This window comes from Nyctibius grandis, chromosome 4 (genome assembly GCF_013368605.1).
Source record: "Nyctibius grandis isolate bNycGra1 chromosome 4, bNycGra1.pri, whole genome shotgun sequence".
In the NCBI taxonomy this organism is placed as follows: Eukaryota; Metazoa; Chordata; class Aves; order Nyctibiiformes; family Nyctibiidae; genus Nyctibius; species Nyctibius grandis.
In genome coordinates this window covers 63,775,733-63,794,232 of record NC_090661.1, presented here as the reverse complement: position 1 = coordinate 63,794,232, position 18,500 = coordinate 63,775,733, and the positions used below count along the sequence as shown (strand labels likewise).

General features: G+C 49.6%; 1 protein-coding gene across 10 annotated transcripts in view; it reads right to left on the bottom strand.

Moving 5' to 3' along the window:
• The window catches only part of INF2 (inverted formin 2), a 47,121-nt gene extending 29,213 nt beyond the window's left edge, over window positions 1-17,908 (bottom strand). For 9 of the 10 annotated variants that reach the window (XM_068397857.1, XM_068397859.1, XM_068397861.1 and 6 more), the window contains exon 1: window positions 17,829-17,908. The gene's annotated coding sequence lies outside the window, so the exon portion shown is untranslated. Of the gene's footprint in view, window positions 1-17,403; window positions 17,464-17,828 lie in introns of those variants that run through there. The other variant, XM_068397858.1, reaches the window with a different exon arrangement.
• Between the last annotated feature and the right edge of the window lie 592 nt (window positions 17,909-18,500).

The window sequence follows — 18,500 nt, the reverse complement described above, 5'->3', positions numbered from 1 at the left end:
GAAAGCAAAGATAAAGGATGCACCATTTACAAGGGTTGGAAATAATCTCATTATTTTAAAGCCTGCCTTGTGATTTCTCCCGGGAACTGCTGAGAAAGGTCCTGGCTGCTTTGCTGCAGCAGAGCCTCATGGCTTCTGGTTTACCCAAAAGTCTCATCTTGGCAGTCACCCCTTGGGAAACATACAGCCAAAAAGTTTGCTCACTAATTTGTGGTAGGCATTTAGGGCATGATATTATAGGCCTAAACATGCCTCTTGGAAAGACAGAACGTGTGGTGGGATGGGATATTTGAGAGAGCTCGAACAATTCCCTTGGGGCAAGGTGATGGTGGGACTCTCTGGCAGGGGCACTCAGCTCACAGCATCAAAGGCTGTGCTGAGTAAGGGTCAGGGGGTGGAGGAGTTAGTGGGATATGGTCACAGAAAATCCTTTTAGAGAGCTCTCGTGAAACCCTCTTGCAGAGTTTCCCTTTGCTTCGACGGGGAAAGAACTGGCCAAGCGTCCAGTTGTTCACTGTTCTGTTATCTGAAAAAAATGATGGTCACGATCAAAAAAAGTGAAGTAGTGAATATACCACCTGAGAACACACAGTACAGCTGAAAAGTAATAAAAAGGACTATATAAAAAAGAAAACACGAACAACAAACCCTCCTGCCAAAATACAGGCTTCAATTTCTAAGATTTGTCATCACTGTCTGCAGCCCAGAGCCCTTACTCACTCCTGGCAAAATTCTCGTTGGAGTTAGTCACCCCCAGACGCTCCTCTGCACCCAAGCCCAGGAATTTGGGTTAGGCTCACTGCAAAGGAGAAGAGAAATCCTCCCTCCCCGGAGGGAGAGAAGAGAAAGTGTCCTGCCCAGGTCACAGCCCTGGGGCTGGGGTGTCCTACATCTCTCGTCACATCGAATTTACAGTCACGGCGCTGGAGAGGCGCTTCTAAGGAGCTGTGGTCAAATCCTGCCCTGTGCTGTGCATCGAGCCCTGGGGGCCTCTTCCCGTGCCTGGGGTCAAGGCCAGACCTTCAACATGGGGCAGTGCTAAGGCCCATCCCAACAGGGTGGAGCACAGCTCATCCTGCCCAGCCCCATTCTGTGGTGGCTTCTTCAAAGACCCAAGAGCCCTCAGCATCCAGCTGGGAGGAGGAATCTGTCCTGAATTTTTTACTCCTGCACAGGGGATGGGCACAAACTCAAGGGCTGGTAGCAGTGGCCAAGCCCTACTCACTGGGTGGGACTCATGCCTCCTCTTGGCTCTGCTGGTAACCCAACCTGTTTCCTCTCCCCAAAGAGAAAGTGTGCACCAAGCAGAGAGTCTGGGTTTGGGTCCTGTGTGTGCATGGTCCTTGTGGTCCTGCTGAGTGACAAAGTCTGAAGGAGCGGTCGTTGGAGGACAATGGTCCTCCTGGCTCACGGCCGGGCTCTGCCCTGCCCGGGGCTGTGCCGGCGGCTTGTGCCATTCAGCCGAGGGGCTGCAGAAGTGGCTGCCGACCGCAAGCTCCTTCTCTCTCAGTTGTGACTTCTTTTTATACTCAGCAAATCACTTCTTTTATTTGCATATGACTAAATGTTTCTTATCAAACCAGATAACAAAGCAGGCTGGCTTTTTGCTCCCAGTTGTACAAATACTTCATTACATATCGTATCAGCTACAGAAAGTCAGAGAGATTACAGTGGCGTTATTGACCTTAGGCTTAGCTGATTTCTGAAAATTAAGTTCAACCGGTACAACAGGAGACAGGAAATACCGACAGAGCATCCTGTTTACCAGCAGATTTGCTCTCAATTATCCTTTCCTCCCCACCTGCTCTGCACAGATGTGAAAAGACGAGAAACAAACCCAGGCAGGTACCTCTCCAAACGGTACCGGCTTGCGTTTTTATGCACTAAGCGGAACAAATTGGATTGATTAAAGATGCTTTCCCACAGAGAGTGCACTCTTTTTGTAGGGAAGAAAAAAAAAGATGGCTAATGTATCTAACTGTAAAAAGGGAATAAAATAAATAGGAGCTGTACTATATAAATGGAAAGCAAATAAATATGGAGGAGACTGCAGTACGATTCTGCAGATGGTGTGATAAATCTGTTTACAAACACAGATATGGGTGATATATTACGAATGCAACATCTTTCCATATTTTCCATGAAGCACAGTGTTGCAAAGCCACTCAGATACATCCTTAAAGGGCTGGGCTGGTAGTTTCCCCCTTTATCTCTGACCACAGGAGCTTATTAGCAGGTAAATGATCTCAGCAGAGTGAGACAGATAAGAGATGAAAAAAGAATGCATCTACGTGGCTGTCTCACAGAGGCCATTTGGACTATGCTGGCTGAGGGAAGGAAAGTCCCCTGACAAAAAGAGACAAGGCACTAGACTTAAAAGGCTGAATACATCTTGCCTCCTGCCAGCAGAAGGGCATGAGGAGCTTTGCTTTTTGCTGCCCAGGCCATAGAGGAGGATGCGATGGTGGAAGCAATGTCCTCAGCCTCTGTGTCCGACCATGACTGCAGCACCCATGGTCCGCTCTCTCCAGCTACGTGCTCAGCACCAGTGCTGGGTGCTGCTCCCTTGGGCACATCCTGACGGTGCGTCTGTGCTTGCTGCCGTGAGGACACCCACAGCCCATAGCATCACTGTGATACATGCAACCCTCTCCTCATCTTGCTTCTCACCCTCAGAGGCTGGTTTGCCTGATGGGGAATGACAACCAAAGAAGCATCAGTGGAAAAATACTCTTAATTTGAAGAGATTCCCTTGGGAAACATAAAGGCATCATATAGGCTCGTCCTCTTGCACCCGGCCACAGCAACATTGCGGTTCCCGGTGCTAACTTTTTGGATCATTGGGTTTGCAAAGCTGTGATGTTCCCTGCATCCATCCAACCCAGTTCACAAAATTTCCTCCTCCTTTCTTTTTGAATCAGGTGCTTCCCAGATTCAGTTTTCTGTGCCCCTCTGTCCTTCAAGTCAGCTCCTAGGGAGATGACATCTGTGGGAGATAAATCAGGGCACATCAATACTTTCTCCATCCTGTGAAGCTGTGAAGAGCAGAGCTGCGCAGCACAGCTTTCAGTCGAAATTATTACATGCCTCCAGGATGACAAGGATCATAGCAAGGACCTGGGAGGACATGTAAAAAGAGATTTCTCAGGGCAGCTAAGTCTAATTGAGTGAAAACAAACGGGAGAAAAAATACAGGTCAAAACCACTATGATTTTCTGGGAGCAGACCCACTGCCCGTGCTGCAGGATGGGGGGGCGTGAGGGGGAACAGCAGCTCCTTGCTGTCCTTTGAAGAAGCCTGAGCGCATCCTGACCCCGTGTGCTGCCCTCGCAGCCCTCTTCTTCCCTCTGCAAGGCCGTGGGGCACACCGCCGGCCCCTAAGAAAGCTCTTTTTTGCTGCTCAGCCCCTCCTGCCTCCCGTGCCTGTTCATGGCACTCTGGAGCCCGTTCTGCCTGGCTGACTGCTAATGAGAGGTTTTGCTTCTGGGTAGTTCCAGTTTTCACTCTGCTGCTGGGAATATGCCGAGCCTTTGTATTTTGCAACATGTCAGACTACTCAGTCACTGAAAAGAAACAACATCCTGGCTTTGTGCTTTCCAAAACCACTTCAAGAAGCGTGACAGGTTTGTTCCTCCTCTCCTCTTGCTTTCCATTGTAGTATCGTGATTTCCTGTGCGGCGTCCCAACAGCTCGCGTACACACAGGCTAATGAAATCATCCTTCCATGCACCGAAAGAAGAGGAGGGGGACCACAAACCTCTATTTTAGAAACCAACCTGACCCCTTGATGTGGGCCCATTAGCACTGGTAGGAACTGGGAGCGTAGTCAGTCTCCCAGGGGAGCTGATGGTAAGGGTACGGTGGGAAATCGAGGCGTGCAAACAAAAGGCATGGGTTGCCCAACAGACCCTGCGCAAACCAACTGCTGCTCCATCCTTTTTCTGCCATAGCCAGTAGCCTTCAGATCTAGTTATCCTCAATCCTTTGCTGTATCAGAGGCCAGACTGAGTGATTTATGCTTAAAAAATTAAAAGGTCTTGGAAGGAGTGCCCAATCTTGCTCTGCCTTACTGAAGAAGTTCACAAAGTCTCCGGCACGCTTACACTTTGCTTTGGCACAGCCCACGTGTGAGGCAAACGGGAGCTCTCACAAAGCAGCCCGAGTCGGCTGTGTCCTCAGAGATGCTCCATCGTTATGGGGAGCGTTTTGTCCTTAGCAAATGAGGGAGCACGGACACACAGCCCACTGCGGCCAGGGTTGGCATGGGGCTGCCAATGGCTTCTTCTGGCAGTGAACTCCCAGAGAAGAACTTCAGTGCATTGACAAAAAGCACCATGGCCATACTGGTATAAATATATCTGTACTATGCCAGTATAGCCTATTATTTTGCAAGAAAGGAAAAACATGTTATCCTGATTCAGTCCCATGCACCACTGTTAGAATGCTGTGTGCCAGCACAGCTTCTCTCTCCTGGGCGAATACAAGCTCTGATAGCGAGAGGTATCTTGCACAATAGTAAATGTGTCCATTCAATATGTATTGGTAGTGGTGGGGTTACACCAGGGTTAGCTACACTGGTAAAAATCATCACTGGTGCCTTCTTCCTCGCCAGTAAATAAACAAGTAACTAAATCATCAGGCTGCTGCAGGTACCACATACAAATCAAGCTCAAGTGAGATGCTCAAGGATGTTAGGATTGTCAGTGGCATCTAAAGCCTTATTTTTATTTAAAGGTTGGACTAGCTTAGCTTTAAATGGGTTTAAAACCACTCTTCATTACAACAGTAACACAGTCTGAGATGCTCGAAAACCAATCTGCCTTAACCCAGTAAGCCAGGTTTAAATCAGCTTGGTGCCGCTGTCAGGCCTTGGCTTCAGAAATGGACACTGCCACCGGGGAGACCTGGCCAGAAGCAAGGGCCAGCCTTCCCGGTCTGTCTGCGTGCCAAGTCAGCTGAACCAATTCACAAAGCTTTCCATGGTGGATATGAGCCCTGCGGCATCCTCGCACGCTGCCACAGGTCTCGGAGGCGTGGTGGATTTTGGGTTGGAGGGATGCTAGGTGGTAGCCAGCACTCGCCCCATGCAGAGGGTGCCAGCTCCCATCTGCACTGCAGATAACGGGGCTGAAAACACTTTATCCCGGTCTCACCGGGGCTTGCTCCCTGCTGTCAATAGCAGACCGATGGGAGCCAGTGAAGTGTCCTGACCCCAGCTGGAAAGGAACGGGACTGGAGTCCAGATCCCACAGAAATCCCGATGGAGCATAAGGTGGGTCTGGAGACCCCCCTGCTCCCTGCTCCAGCACCACACGGCTCCGGCAGAGCCTGCACCTCCATCCACCCCGCAACAGCCATTCCAGCATCGTTCCGCATCTTGGGATGCAATTTATTATTATGATTTGGCTTTCACATGAGAAGCAGAAACTGTTACCCAGCAACACGGACAGTGTGGTGGTAACTTTCTAAGACTCTCCCGGTTCCTGCTCAGTGGGAAGCTGTCACACAAACAGATATTATGAGAGACAAAAACCTTTTCTTGCCTTTTTTTTGTTTTGTTTCTAAAAACACCTCCAAAGGATGCCACGAGGAGAGAAAACGGACAGAGGAAAGAATTCCTACCTCAGAGCTGAAGCCAAATTATTCTCTTGTCTCTCTCACATGAAGGATCCTTCCCGACCGGCTCCCCAGACAGCTCATTTTCTCCTTCTCTGCCAAGGAACCTTCAGTCAATAAAGTCTAAATTCCCGAACGAGCGTGTCTGCAAATCGCACGCTCTAAGAAAGTTCAACAGGATGTCGGCACCTAATAGTATGTAAATACCAGTCTTCGGAAAGGTGCAAGAAAGTGACTTTTCTGTAGCCTCCAGGGAAGGCATTTGCATGTCACTTGTCACCCCCCTCATTCACTCTGCACTGGCTGATGGCAGGGTAACACTTCCCCATGGGCTGGGAAGGAGGGAGCCTTGCACCGCTCTGCACATCCATCTGCCAGCACGAGAAAGCAGTCTTGGCACAGGGTGACTCAGAGCAGGGAAATGATCTGGCAAAGGAAAGGGAAAAAAAAAAAAGAAAAAAAAAAAAAGAGAAAGAAGGATGGCCGGGATGGGTGGAATGGAGAGCGTGGGGGTGGCAGGCGGCGGGGACAGCCCCTTGCACCTTGCATCAGCCACGTGGGGTTTTCTGGCTCTGTGGCACTGGGGCTTTAGATGCCACAAGAACTCAGAGGTCTTTGAAATGCTGGGAGAGCCAGGACAGCTTAAAATAATGAGGATGTCCAACACAAGGCTGCCCACCCTGGGATCGACAGCTAGGAGAGGGGCGGCACAGCCAAGGTCGGAGTCTCAGGCAGTGTCCCCCTGGGCAGGGGCTTGATGACAGGAATCCTGCTCTCACTGGGGCACCCCTAAGGTCCCGCTGAGCTTTGGTCCAGCCTGGCTTTTATGGGCTGAGCAGGCTCTGAAGACTTTAAAAGCTCTTTTCAACAGAAAACATCTCTGCACATTTCTGGTCGAGATGTCACGTGGAAACTAGTTTGTGAGCCACAGCTGTAAAACGCATCCATTCAGCCTCTTGGGACGTGTTAACCGAAAGCCAGTTATTATTAAACTGTGAATATTTCAACATGGCCCATTCTAGCAGAGGCCTCCTGCCTGGCTCAGGATAGCAGTCAGACTTCAAATACTGGTTTTTTTCATACTCTGTGAGGCCTCTACCCCAAATTGAACCCCTTAGATCAAAAGTTGGAGCCCACAGCAAGAGTTTTCCTGCCTTACTGGGGAAACTCAACCTTTGTGTACATGAGCACAGATCCACCAATATTAGAAATACACTGATCTGTCTGTCCTTTGGTCCAAATTCAGCTCACATTTAAGGGACGAACTTGCCCACGTGCTTTCTAAATAAGGCAGTTTCACCATAACAATTCAACATCCAGGGAAATGACTTTGCACAGCTCCCCATCCTGCTGTAGGAAGTGCTCTGGGGAACTGTTTATACAATCCAAGATAAGCATTAATTCATGATGGGTTTTACATCAGCAAATGAATTTCACTTTATGTTATGTGCGCTCCTGATACGTAATCCCTAAATCTTCAGAATTAGTTGCTAATCTGGTTCTTGGGAGCAGGATGGGGCTCACAGCAGGTTTTAGGGAAAAAATAAAAAGTTAAGAGGAAAAAGAAATTCCTGCAAAGAAAGGATTGTTGCTGTTGCAAATTCCTGTCGGAAGAAATTTAAAGAGCTATTAGCTCCCATCAGGTTTCATTGAAGCCTGGACCTGTGAGATATGCCAGAAATGTTTGTGTTCTCAGAAATGCTGCATTGTCTCCCACATAAAAAATAAGCAGAAGCAGAGAAATCAGGCTAAAAAGCAGAAAAACCAGCTCCAGAGATGCAGTGTCCCTCGGTGGGCCCTACGGCACAGGAACAGCAGCAGCAACAGGGCAGCGGCTGAGAAAAACGAGGGGGTTTGGATCCCAGGTCCTGCTCCCAGCTCATGCATCACTTGTGCTGCTTCCAGGGGTTTGCGGCCCTGCCTGGCTGCTGCAGGCAGCTGCCTGCACTCGTGCCACGCTCTAACGCCAGCCTGTGCGGGAGCAGCTTGGGGACGGACGGATGCTTATGCACTGGCGCTGAGCTCAGCCCCCCGCCGAGGTCCATCGACCCCACTCTCCGTAACTCGGCCCCAGCACACAGAATCACAGAATCACAGAATCAATCAGGTTGTAAGAGACCTCTGGGATCACCGAGTCCAACCATTGACCTAACACAACTGTATCAACCAGATCATGGCACTAAGTGCCACATCCAGTCTTTTCTTAAACACCTCCAAAGGCGTTTGCTTTCCACGGTACAAGAAAAAGTCCACGCATGGGGCTGCGTCTCTGCCTGAATGCTTTGGGCATCGCCCGGGGAACGAGGGTTTCCTTGGCACCCCTGGCCTCCTCTTCCTCTGGAGGAAGCAGCGGCCGCCCCATGCAGACGTGCTTGGAGAGGGGTGCCGGTGAGGAGTCCGGAGGCTTATCTCCCAGGAGAGCTGAGTGCTGTCCTGGGGAGCAAAGATTTGCCCCCAAACCACAAGGATGTAGGATATTAAGGGTGTTAAATACTTTTAGGGATCCATCCCTTCATGTCCGAGCTTCTGTCCCAGCAGCTTTGCTTTCAGGTGGCTCAGAAAGGGCTAATGGTTTCCCTCCAGAAAATCAGCCCAGTTTTACCCCAACTTTCTAGCAGATGATTCCATGGCCCTCTGAACAGTAACTATATCAAAATCAGACAGATCAAACCAAGAACTGAAAGTTTACTCCCACATTAGGTAAGGAAGAACTGAGACCCTCTACAGTTCCAGTATTGCTCTGCTGCCTCCGGATCGCAGCGCGGTGGCTCCCCTGCCCACATGGCAGGTCCATGAAATGCAGGAATCCAATTAAACAGAAATAAATACACCCCATTTGCTCATAGGAATTAGATTATTCCTAATTACAGCAATCAGCTTCTCCTCGCTGCTCTGCATTTATGTGACAAATCAGCTCCCGTGCCAATGGCTTTTCTTGTAAGTTATGTCAAGGATTTTGGAAAGGAGACACTCAGCTCCTTTCTGGCTGGCAGGGAGAGGTGCCAGCCAGAGGTCTGCTGCGATGGCTCTTTTTAGGTGATCCTGCCTAAAATGCCTAGTATCACCCTCTACTAAATTACTAAACATCAGCACATCCAGTATTCAAGAATGAAAGGCGTAATATTCACCTCTGCATCTCTGTGACCAGCTTGTTGGGTACTGCTGCTCCTGTGGAGCCAGTGAAGACAACCGCATGTTTATAGGGGAAAAAATAAGGCACTGTGAAGAAATCTGGATAATTCAACAATAGTCCATTGTTCATCTGAGAACTGAACTCCATGTTAAGCAACCAGAAGGACCAGTGTCAAAGTGCTGAAAGGGCACTGGATGGGAGTTTTGCCAGGTGAAGACATACAAATTTAGGGGAAGAGCCCAATCCTCCCCCTGCCCACAAGGAAGGGAAGGCGTCCGGCCTTTGCAGCAGACCCTGTGCCGCAGGGATGACAGGAGATGCCAGAATAGCTGCCAGGGAGCAGATGGGGTGGGCCAGCGATGACCTGCCCAAGCACTGGGAGAGCACAGTGAAAGCAGCCGGTTTGCTCCCTCCTTGGGGAGCAGAGACATCTGAGCGTCCTTAGGGAGTCGTGGGAGCAAGACAGGAGCTCAAAGCTGACTGCTGGCTCTTCTTACTGAATTTCTCTTCCCTCCTTGGAGACTGACCCCCTTCCAGCCCTCTTGTCACAGACCAGCTCTCTGACTGCTTTTCTGCTGGGTACAGTCACTTTAGATGATGCTATAAGGAGGAAAAAAAAAGCCTTCTGAAGTAGTCTTTATCTGATGGATACTTCAGATAATGAAAATAAAGGACTCTACTACTGCCAGCACATAGATATTTCCGGGAACTTTGTATTTAATGGGATCGATCTGCTTTAAACATCCAAAACATTCTCTCCACAGCTCTTTTGGTAGGAAGCTTCTGCAACAAAACAACATCCTGTTTGGGGAGGGTGCTTCCAGCCAGGGAGGTGAAGCCATTAACCGTGGGGAGCTCGGTGCTTTCTTTGGAGACACGACGACAAAATTTTCTGCCAAAACCCCAAATTGCACCAGCAATTCTACCCAAAGCAAGGGGCACAGATTGCACCAGCAATTCTACCCAAAGCAAAGGGCACAGACCCATCCACGAGTTTCTAAAGGATCTATGTGCTCCTAAGCACAGGCTGAGTAAAGAGCCTGATATTTATTCAGTTTATTTATCCTGCATACGTATAGTACATCCGTGCTAAGGCTGCAGGGGAACCGCTTTTGAACTGCCAGAATGGAGGATGCCGAGGCGGCTGAACTCCGCTCCCTTGCACACACACTGGTGCTGCAGTAGTGAGAAGATGTAATTACACAAAAAAGACCTTTTGAGCCCTGCCCCAGAGGGAAAGGCTGGCAGGTCCTGTGCAGGTTTTAGCTGTGCTCCTCCAGCACAGGCACAAACCCTCCTCACTTGCACAAGGATGAAGATCTTCAGGCAGGGAACAGCTCTTCCCTAAAAGCCCGTATGATGCAAGGAGGTCCACAGGGGACAGGGCTGAAGGCACCACTAAGCCAAATTGCTACCCGGATCCATATTAACATTTACGGATGTCCCTGCTGAAAAAAGCTACCGAGACACCAGAATGGTACCTAAGGAAGCAGCATTTTTCCAGCTGTTCTCCAAACGCGACTCCCTCCTATGGAGATCAGCTTTTCCATTGAACCGCTGATGAATCATGGTGGCCGGTATCTCCTCTGGTGAACAGCCCAAAAGCAAACATCCTGAATGTTTTTGTTCAGATAAGGCTTAGCGTAGCCAGGATTTCTAATGGCACAGGCAAAGTACATATTGCACACGTCAAGGAGAACAGACCCAGACACTGCCAGGTACTTTCCTGTGGGCATGTCTGAATATGAATGTTACTAAGAGTAACCAGAAAACATGCCCAGCTGCTACTTCATGAAGTTAAGCATTTGAGCCGTTTAAAATAAATTCTCGCAGAAGAGCGGCTTAGCATGATTTCAAAACCAATCCACTCTAAAGATGCCTTCAGACTATTTTCTCTACTGCTGGGCGAAAAAAGTTTGAAGCATCTATTTTATAATGCAGTAATCCTAGCACATTGACTGGTTTAACCCATAACTTTGCTACAGTACTTGGTCCAGCTGTTTTGAGAGGATCTAAAGTTGTCCTCCTAGATATTATCTTTCCAGTTCTAAATCAGTCTTGGAATTAATGTGAAGGGATTTTACTATCGCCCAATAAGCTGGAGGTTTATGAGGGGAAATTCTCACGGTGAAGCAAAATGACCTTACTATACATAGGTCTAACTTACATGCAGGATTTCTTACATCAACACGTTGATCTCTTTTAGTTTTTCCTGCATTCCAGTTTAAATCACTTTAGAAACAAGTAGTTGATATTGGTTTTTTCTTTGCAAAGAAATGAGTTGTTCAGTCATATCCTCAGGTCTGCATAGTCCAAAGAGCTCCAGTGCTTCATGCCAGCTGAGCATGTGGCTGTCATTGATCTTCAAGAGGAAAATCACTATATTTATCTGATAAATAAATATACCACTAATATTAGGATATCATTTTATAAGTGAATCATCTCTACACATATGGCTAGCTCCAACACTTTCTTACAAGCGTTATCAGAACAGAGGTTTGAGAATTACAGGCTTGTAAAACAATTTAGCTTTGTGATAGTCCTTTCCCTACCTTTCCTCTAGATAAAATAGGCCATATTTAGGGCTTGGTAATGGTTGTGTAGGTTCAGTGCGTTTCCAGTAACAGAATAACAAAACCCAGAATTTATCCCTAGGCTTATAAAAGAAGCCTCAGGACCAGGTAAATACAAAATAACTCATGAATATTGGACAGCTTGTTCTGAAATGTGGAACTACAGCCCATCAGTGCATAAACAAGCAAGCAGAGCCAAGCAGGCTGGAAAGCAGCCTTCCGAGGAAGAAACGGAGCCGCTCAGCCAGGCTTCGGATGCAAGCGACTGGGGGAGCTGGATGCCACATCAGCATGATGTAAACCAGAAGGGAAACAAGTTATAAAAGGTATCAGGGAATAAAAATATTTGTTCCTCAGTTCACCTTCATGGTGGGCTGAAATTTGCACCATTTGTCGTATAAGTCAAGAACAAGATACATCCAGGAATACTTCCTAAACTGCAGAGCCCACCGCTGAGCTGCCAGGTAAATATCACAACCCGTTTTCTTTTTCCATGCAAACTTTTTTGCCCCGTCTCAGAGCACATTTGCTTTACTGCACTGTACACGCAGCTGAAAGTTAAGCCAACCAACTCTAAAGGGTTTCTTTTCTTTTTTTTAAATAGCAGAAGTAATTAATCTGCTTCAGAGAATGAATCAGCCTTTTCTGAGCTAGAAAAGCACAAAGGAGGAGATTGTGGCTGCTTCTGGGGCGGGAGGGAGGCTTACACACACAACCAAGGCGGCGGGGGCTGCCGCCCGGGGTCCACAGCTGTGGGCAGCAAAGGGGGCAACACTCCACAGCTGGACCCCAGAAATGCCCAGCACCACCCTGTGCACCCGAGGGACCCGCTGCACGTGAGGGAACGAGCTCGGCGTTGGGCAGCAGCGTGGCTGGGGGAGACAGGCCAGCACAAAACCCATGGTACAGGGTGGGCTGGGCAGCTTTGCCTCTCCTCCTGCAGACCTCCTGGCTCCCACACCCAGCCCAGGAGGGGGTGCACCCGCTCCTCAGAGTAAACTCTTTGGCAGTGGGGACCATCCTTTTATTCAGGTGAAGCATCTTGATCTGGGCCAGGCGGTGGCAAGAACTGATTTGCCACGGCTTGGTTTCTTGGCGGGCTGTGGGAAGAAAACCATCGCTCCCAAAAAGTTGGTACCTTGTACCACGGGAACTTCTGTTTCCACCTGGGCCCTCTGTCAGAAAATAACGCTAACGCTGAGCTCGCTGCTCTCAGAGAACGCTGTGAAATGACTTAACAGAAAAGCAGGACGGATGAGAAGTAGACAGTTTCCAGATAGGGGAAACAAGCACAACAGAAGCAGCGCAGAGATAGCTGCCTTATTAAAAATAATGCAATTTAACTGACAGAGCGGAGGGTAACAAAGTTATTCCTTAGCTACGCCAGCACAAACAGAGCCGCTCACCAAAGTTATAAATAAATAAACAGAAATGATGCCATCCTCATTCATCAACTCGGAGAGAGGAAAGGGGCTCTGCTGTAGCATGGGGCTGCTGCCGCTTCCCCCCCTTCGTCCCCTCCGCCTGCGGGGCAGGTTGGAGAGGGGCTGTATGTCCAGCAAGGGCCACGCTCGCCGTGCACAGGGCTGGCATGTCCCCCTGTGGCACTGGCCATGCTGGGGTGGTGACAGGGAGCAGGTAGCCCTGAGTCCCAGTGGAGAGACTCAGTGCAGAGCAGACCTGCAGGTCTCCAAATTCGTCTGACAAAATTCGTCATTTGCAAGAGCAAAATCACCAACAAACATTTTCCATTTTAAACTAGAACTAAATTTAGAGGTTTTATGGTTGCAGGTTGCCTCCTTTCCCACACTTTCCTGGAGTGATCTCCAAATTCCTCCACTGCCCTTGCTCATTAAAATGTGACTCAGCTCCCCTAGCTGGAAATGTGGGGACTAACACAGTCCCAAAGTGGCCTGCTGCCATTAGTGGTGTCCTGTCTCTGCAGTAACCATCAGCTGGGGAGCAACAGAGGCAACAGAAGGCTTTGCAAGTTAGACTTGGGGAGAAATAAATATTACTGAACCTGTGGGTACTCTGTGAGCAGCTATGCAACCTGTCAGCTTGAGTTTCTCTCATGTCCCTTTTGGAAAAGCCCTCCTAGCACCAAGGTCACCAAGGGCTGACCGAGGACACCTGCACAACAGATTCTAATGGAGCAGCAATGCAAAGAGCAAAGTTCTCCTCTGTCCTTAAACATTTCCCCAAATTAATACCGTACGTACCTCAGCTGAGGCAAAATAATAGTCATGGTAAGAAAAAACAAATGGCACGTCAATGCAAAATGGCACCACCTGGTGACACCTACTATAACCATGCCAAGTTGAACACTGTGACCTACCAACTACAACATTTAGCAGCTCTTCATTTGCCTTAACTTTTTTTTATTGGACATAGTGGTGGAGCAATGTCCCTTCTGAAGTGAGCTGTTACTTTTCGCATACTAAAACATTTTGGAATTGTGAGTGACTCCAATGCTGGGAGGAGGACTTCCATCCACTGGCTCCCAGTCCTCCTTCTGCCTTTTCCCAACCTCCTCTGTCAGCTCAGAAGGTTTCTCAGAGCACCTTGAAGTACAGCATCAAATGCTACAGAGCTTTTTGCAAACACTATTGCTTGCTTAAGATTTTCATTGATCTCTGGCTTCAGCATTCCCAGTGCTATGAAATACCGGCTCAGGTATCAAACTAGTAGAAACAGCTAAATCTGTGAACAGTACCCGTTCATTACATCAAACAGAAAAACTATCACGCTGTTAGACCCTCTCCTGATGCTTTCCATAGAAGTGAAAGGCTAGGCTGACAAACGGCAACAAATGTTCACCTGCCACGTTGTACAACCACTTACTTTTTTTGCAGCCACTCTTATAGATGCCAGGCTATGACTCAGGGGCTCATGAGCTCCGCATACCCTCTTCCTATTTATTTCCACATTCAGTTCCATAAAATCGGCTCTTCGTCTACCACTGACAACATCTGGAAGCAATCATAAAGCTTGGCCGTTGCTCACTAGTTTTTGTTCCCTAGGAAAAAGGAACCAGACGATAGTTGCCCTTGACGAGGATCCTGAGTGGCACCGAGAAGCTGCAAAAAAGGTAGCAAACCTTTTTTGAAGCATTCCCCGTCTTGCGCTTCATTCCAGCTCATACAGCATGCCTGCAGAACTGGAACAACTGGAATGCCGTGACAACCCCACACCAGAACTACCAGCAGAATGCCACCCTCCGTTAGAAGGAGAAAGCCAAGGCTCAAAATTTGACGTAACTTTTTTCCTTCTCCCAATTTGGTCTTAGCATCTCAGTTGACAGCACGGGACCCAACAGCTCGCTGCATCATTAAAATACAGATTGTTTGCCCGCTCTGTTGTAGCACTTGGTGCTCTCAGATCCTTTTCTGGCCACTGCTAGATGAAGGCAGCCTCCACAGCACAACGCGCACAAGCACTGTATGATAAACTGCTGCACACGCAATGCTGAGAAATGCTGGAATGAACTTGAGTTTGGTGGATAATACCAAAGGGATTATAACATATTAGGTGAGAAGCACATAGTCATTCTTGAGCCTCCCTCCTGCACTGGATACCAGGGGTGTCACGCTGCAGGGCTGTATCTAGCTTCTGCAAAATACGTAGCTATTTTTCACCTAGTTAGATAAAAAGCCACGTACAATGGATAAAAAGCCAGGTACAATGGATAAAAAGCCAGGTACAATGTTAATGAATGGAACAGGGATAACTCCTTGCGATGTGTTTGTCTGCACCTACCGACTGCAGTATTTTGCACTGGGAAGAGCTGGATTTGTTCAGTGCTGCTGTTTGATCCTACGAGTTGACTTTGTTGATTCAGTGGGTGGTATTTCCTCTGAATCATTATTGATAGACCTTATTGCAAATATTAAGAGCAAGGATATTCAACTGGGAGGTAAATCTGAGCTCAGATATGAGCACTGAGTTCGTCTGAAGTTCCCCCAACTGTTTCAGCTCTATGAATATTGTTCACTGTCTAACCTACAGCACGGTATTGCTACCCACTGCCGAATTACTCCCATTTTCTACTCATGGTTACGGTATAATGGTGGGATTAAAAATCTCTCATCAACAGAATCATTGCAGAAAAAAAATAATTGAAGACATGGAAGTAAACAGAGGGGAAAGAGGGATAAAATACAACTTAGTTTGCTTTGATAAGAACAATTTTCTACTCAGTTGCTCTGAGAAACCTATCTGGCATACCTGGCACATGAGAAATGGGTAGAGTTCAGCTTCCAATACATTTGAAGTGCAGCCACTTGCTACGTAGCTCAGAGTGAAACCGGGAGTTAAGCCACAGAAGATGAAAATTTATAGTAAATAGGGTACAGACCTAAAAGGATGTGACAGTCAGTCCCACGGAAGGGGTCAGTCTGAGTTTGGCAAGGGTCGCTACCGAAAGCGAGGGAGACCTCATCCTACTTAACAGTTCCCTGCATGACACAGCAAGTGGGAGAAAGCTGGGAGAATACGGCACCAGCACAGAGCATGCGGGATATGCGATAGAACGGGATTAATAAGAGGGCTGGAATAAGATCAGATTTGACAGCAGAAAACAAAAGTCAGATGGACACCTGGGGATGAAAATCCCAATTTCCCATCCTCATCATAGGACAGAAGGAGCCCTAGGAGAAGGTTAACTGCAATACCTACCAGGTGAGGTATTTATTTCTAGCTGAGGTGTCAAAGCACGAGAGGCACCGGACGGACCTCTGAGCCTTCCAGCTCTGCTCATCCACGGGGAAGTCGGAGAGCAAGAAGCCCAGTGCAGGACTGCCAGGGATCAGCAGAAGCCTGAGCCTGCTTCATGAAAGCAGATGGCAAGTTCTAGCTTGTTTGGCACTGCACAGCGAAGAGAAAAACATGCAACTCCTATTTCTATACTGATAAGAGAGAAAAGCATCAGACTGGGAGAACTAAGCAATCACAGTGCAAATAGAAAGTAAGAGAAAGCCATATATTGGGAAAAAAATATAATATCAGTTCAGTAAAGTTCTGAAACTTCCCCTTCCCGGAAGACTGGGAACAAATGAATTACAGTAGTGTGCAATAAGGCGTAATATAATTCAGTGCTTAGATTTGCTGACCTGTCAGGTCCCTTCCTGTCCTACATTTAGATTATCTTTTACACAATGGGTCTTGTACACTGCTTGCATTTTTGAAGGAAAATTCTTGGACAACAGCCTAGAATGGGATTATTAACTTATAACAGGACAAAAAAATCACATATGCTCATAGGTTCCTGCAATCCGCCCCCCTGCCCGCAATTTTGGCAGCCACTGCTCCTCTGTGGAGTGGAAAAATAAGCTTAAGTGGATGGAAAAGAAACGAGATTAGTGGCCAGACAGCCCAAATTCTGAGCAAGTTCAGTAGGACGATTGCAACCGTACTGTAACTCTGCTGACTCCAACTTTTCTTTTTAACTGACTTAGGCCAGAAGTTTCCTCGCACTCTACCAGGGAGCCTGACTTGTTTTGCAGCCAGCAGGTTTACTCAGAGAAAGTCCCCAGTCTTAGGAATCCAAGAAAAATAACATACAGTTCACAATGCCGATCTGGCATGGTGAGGGAGGACCATGAACACCGTTTTGGGGTATTTCTCCTAAGATCAGTGTGTCCGAGCACTCCTTCCCCGCCCCCAAGCTCTGGAATTCAGCTCCGGTTGCTGATTTTGCAAGAAGACGCTTCATCATTGCAGAGCTATTGAGCAAAAGGGAGGATGAGGCACGAGAGAAGTATGTGAGTAAACCCAGGCGGGACTCGGGAGACCTTGTCCAAAAACCACTGGATAACAGAATCTTTCAGAATAAAAGCCTAAACCCAGCCCAGCCCCGGGAGCAGACACAGCAGCCATGCACTATATGAGCAGGACCACATCCCACTCGCACATCACACCCTCACACCTGCAATCTGGACCACGTTGCACCTACACATCGTACTGTTGCGCTGGCGATCTGGAGCACGCCACACCTATACATTGCGCAGCTGCACCTGCGATCTGAACCACATCCAGCCCGTACATGGTATCTTTGCAACAGCAACCCGGACCAACTCCCACCTGTATGTTCCATCATCACACTTGCAATCTGGAGCTCGTCCCCGCTACACATCGCACTGCTGCATCTGCAATCCGGACCGACTCCCACCTGTCCGACGGACTGTCACACCGGCAGCCGGGACCGCGTCCCGGCGATGCGCTGTGGTGTCACCCCTGCAGCCCAGCCCAGGTCCCACCTACGCCTCCCCACCGTCGCACCTCCAATCCCCCCTGCCTCTCTGCAGCCCCGAGCAACACCTCCGAGCCGCCTGCGGAGCCGGCGGGGGTCCTTCCTCCCTTGACACCAACCCTGTCTCACCGGCCGGGACCGGGGCGAGGATGCCCGACCAGGCTGCAGCCCTGGGAGCGGGGGGGGATTCAGCCCAACTTCTCCCGACCGAGAGGACCCCGCTCCCGCGATCGCCCCCGGCGGGGCTCAGCCTTACCGCAGCGGCCTCCGCGGGCGGGCCGGGGGCGGCGAGGCGCGGCGCTGCGGGCAGGGACCCTCTGCCGGCGCCCGCAGCTGCCGGGCTCTGCCCGCCCGCGGCAGCCGCGCCCGGTTCCGGGGCGGAGCGCGGGCGGAGCGGCGGGGCGGGGGGGTCCGCACCGGCCCCGCCGGGGAAGTTTCTCCCCGCCCGGCCAGGGGTCCTGCCGCGCCGCTCCCGTCCCGGCGCCCTGCCGGGGGTGTCCCCGAGGGCAGCCCCGGCCCCTTCTCCCGGGCTCACCGTGGCAGAGCCGCCCCGGAGGAAGGGCCCTCCCCGGACCCGACGTGCCGCGTCCCCCTCGCCGCAGAGGGGTCCTGACACCCCCCCGGAGGGATCCCCCTTCCTCCTGTCGCCCGTGGGAGGCGAGCGCTGCCTCCCGCCCCGGCGAGAGGCGTCTTAGTCATGGCCCCGGCCTGTGCACCGCGATCCCGGCGTGCGGTCCGTCTCCAGCCACGGGGGCTTGAATCCATGGCCCGGGGCTGGGAGGTGAGCAGGAAATCACGAAAGCTGAGGAGAGGCTACCTGGGCCGTCAGAGACCCAAGGGACCCTGCGCCCTGGTCTCTGCATTGTGAGTGCTCTATACGTCTGTGAAAAGAGGGGAGGGATGCTGTTACCTTCGCAAAAAGCATCAG